This window comes from Mandrillus leucophaeus, unplaced genomic scaffold, assembly GCF_000951045.1.
Source record: "Mandrillus leucophaeus isolate KB7577 unplaced genomic scaffold, Mleu.le_1.0 Scaffold522, whole genome shotgun sequence".
Lineage (NCBI taxonomy): Eukaryota > Metazoa > Chordata > Mammalia > Primates > Cercopithecidae > Mandrillus > Mandrillus leucophaeus.
Window position 1 is genome coordinate 38,990 of NW_012105609.1, and position 3,750 is coordinate 42,739.

The window sequence follows — 3,750 nt, forward strand, 5'->3', positions numbered from 1 at the left end:
CTGAGACTACAGGCGCCCGCCACCTCGCCTGGCTAGTTTTTTTTTGTGTGTTTTTAGTAGAGATGGGGTTTCACCATGTTAGCCAGGATAGTCTCGATCTCCTGACCTCGTGATCCCCCCGCCTCGGCCTCCCAAAGTGCTGGGATTACAGGCTTGAGCCACCGCTCCCGGCAACTTTAAAAATTCTTAACGGTGAGGGGAGATACCCTCATATGAAGGCTTCATAGTAAAGTAAACAAATTAGTGTAGAACTAAATCCTCCCAGAATCCAGGGGGCTGCTGTGTCCCAGGCAAGCTGACCATCTCCTTGGCACATAGCATGCAGCCAAATGAGTAAACGGATGCTGTGGGGCAGTCATTCTATGGAGGACAATCAGAGGCCCATGAATAGATTTAAAGAAAAAGTATAGCCTGGACAACGTAGTAAGACCACATCTCTAAAAAAAATTTTTTTTTTATTAATTACCCAGGCATGGTGGCACCTGTAGTCCCAGCAACCTGCTACTCAGGAGGCTGAGGTGGGAGGATTGCTTGACCCCAGGAGGTCAAGGCTGCAGTAAGCCGTGATTGCACCACTGCACTCCAGCCTGGGTGAAACAGGAAGACCCTCCCCCAAAAGAGAAAGAAAGAAGAATGATGAGTTTTCCCAGTAGAGAAACAGAAGGAAGTCATGGTATGGGCATGTGGGGAATGGAAACAGGCCAGTATGGCTGGATTGCAGGGTGCCATGGGGAGAAATGATAGGAGATAGTGTTGGAAAGTAGGGATTGTCAGGGGGTCATGAATGCTAGGCTGAGGGCCTTTGTCTTTCTGCCCCAAGTTTTTTCAGTCTTGGGGGAGGGGTCTTAAGCAGGAGCGTGGTGTGGTTAGAGTTTACCCCAGCTCTCACCACATTATATTATTATTATTACTACCATTATCATCGTTATTACCATTATTATTATTTCCTAGCCCCCTAGTCTAGTCTGTTTCCCATCACTTGTCAGAAACTAGGAGAGCAGGGGAGGGGAAGGAGAGCAGTCCAAGGCAGCCCTCTAAGATCAGCAGCCAGGCTTCCCGACCCCAGCTTGGCACTCTTCCCACCACAGTAGGCTGAGTCCTGCCATCCCCAGGCACCCAGACAAACTCCTCCACCCCCAACCCCGATGACAAAGAGGCTCATTTGGAGCCCGGGCAAGATTTGCAAACGTCAAACTTATAATTACAAGGATGAAATCATCTGGTTCCTTTTAAGCAAACGGGTTTATTGATCCCAACACTAAAGAAATGCTATTCTGGGGAAACTTGCTCCTCTCTGCTTTCCTTTCCCTATGGGATGGCTGAGCTGGGGGAGGGTGGCTGGGGGGCTCAGAAGAGGGAGATGCCCCTGGGAGGGAGGGGAGATTCTTTGGGCCCAAGGGTGGATTTTACAGTATATAAATTATATCTCAAAAAGAAAAAAATTCTTTAGGGCCCAGGAAACTGCCACACTTGGGCAGATGACACCCTCATCCTGGATTAAGGCCCATTGCCTTCTAAAAACTAGAAGCTGAGTGGAGCCAGGGTTTTAGGCAATGTGCCAGCCACTAATTTTCCTTGTCTCCCACTCCTCTCAAGTCTCATTTGTGGCTCCAGATCCTATTTCAACTTCAAGATGGTACAATATTTTCTCAGTAACTGAAGGGAAACTATTTCCTTAGAAAAAAACGCATCAGAGGCTCAGAGACCTCCTCTGTGAGGAGAGGCAAAGATGGGTGGCTGCTGACACCAGACCTGGATAAAACCATCCTTCCTGCTGGGCCTGTGGAGGCAGGACATCTAGATTGCGATCTTCCAAGTCAAGAAGGGACAAACAGGCTCAGAGGTAGGAATGCACAGCCCTCAAGGGCAGACCCAAATCTTGCCACAAGGCCCACAATAGAACCCCTTTCTTCAACCTGTGGGAACCCTTCTAGAACATGTTGGGGTGCTCCCAGAGGAATAACCCCAGACATAGCCTTCTACGAGTGTGCAGTTCAGTGAGGGTGGCAGGCAGGACTTTTGGTATCTCCACTAGGTCTCAGAGTAGAATGATTAAAATCACCACCGTGGGGTCACTTAGCACCTGTGAATCTCAGTTGGCCCATCTGTAGAATAGGATCAATAATACTAAACTTATAGGAAGGAATGAAGATGATGTATCCCAATGCTTAGCTAGTTTCTTTAGAGTTGGGGGGGGTCTCACTCTGTTGTCTGGATGGTCTCGAACTCCTGGCCTCAAGTGATCCTCCCACTTCTGCTTCCCAAAGTGCTGAGATTACAGGTGTGCACTCTCCAAAAAAAAAAAAAAAAAAAAGAAAGTACAAAAGGACAGTGACGAGACCCTGATCCATTTGAAATAACAAAATGGAGGCTGGCCACCGCTCCTGGCCTTATTTACTTTTTCAAAGTCTGTTTCCTCATCTCTCAGATGGAGACATGAGACCTGACTTAGAAGATGGTTGTGTGGGCCAGGTGCAGTGACTCACGCCTATAATCCCAGCACTTTGGGAGGCTGAGGCGGGCAGATCGCCTGAGGTTGGGAGTTCGGGACTAGCCTGTCCTTCTCTACTAAAAATACAAAAATTAGCTGGGCGTGGTGGCAGGCGCCTGTAATCCCAGCTACTCAGGAAGCTGAGGCAGGAGAATCGGTTGAACCTGAGAGGCGGAGGTTGCAGTGAGCCAAGATCGCACCATTGTACTCCAGCCTGGGCAACAGAGTAAGACTCTGTCTCAAAAAAAGAAAAAAAAAAAGGAGGTGGTTGTGTGAACTGAGATAAGGTGCATGAAGGCACCCTGAACAGAGCTTCACAGTTGCACTAGGCAAGTGAAGGTTCCTGCACTCTGCTCAGCTTCATTGTGTATTATCTATTTACCCACCCAAGATCAGCTTTAGGAGTCTGCAGGAGCAGGCACCCACCTAGGAAGTTAGGGAGGTACTCAGAGAAGACCCTTGGTTGGCTTGAATCCTTACAAAAGAAAGATTCCAGATGATAGGACTTCAGATAATTCAGTCAGGTTTTGGGACGGTGGGGGCAGATGTTTCTTGGCACAGAAGAGACACCTGCAAGCTTCCATGTGTGGGCCTTAGTAGAGCTGGATCTTAGCAAACCCCCTTAGCAAACACCCATAGCATAGTGTCTGGGCTAACCCATACCCAGCTCAACAGCTGCCAAAGCTGTTAGAAGCACAGACTTAAGTGTACCTTACATGGGTGAAAGTTTCCTTTATAAATTTCCTTTAATTCAGTTTTTTAAAAGTGAAAAAAATTTAAACAACCACCAAAAAGGCATATAGAGGTTAGCTGAGGAGATGGCCTTCTTCAGTATGTGGCTTATTTCCCAGTCATCCTGGCTGTTGAATGCCAGACTACACCGAGTGTGGGTTACCCTGTGGCCTGCAGTTGCCCAAGGCTGTCTGTGGGGCTGCTGTTCTGGGTCTGCTTGGCAGGCTTTGCTGTCCCTTTCCCTTAGGACATCATTCCTCCCCTCCATGAGGCTGACAATGAGAGCGCCCTGACCTGCTCTGTACTCCCACCCCTCCAGGTCCAGCTCCCTTGACCCTGACCTTGTCTAAGCTCATAGTGTCTGTCTGGCCATCAAGGCCATTCTAGAGATCTTTCAACTTTTATTTATTCCACATTTCCCATGGCAGAAACAATTATTGCTGGAGTCTTTGGCCAAGATCAACTTGGAGGTCTGTGAGCCCTCCTTGGACCCATTGTGGAACAAGAGTGCTTCTTCATGGAGTTCC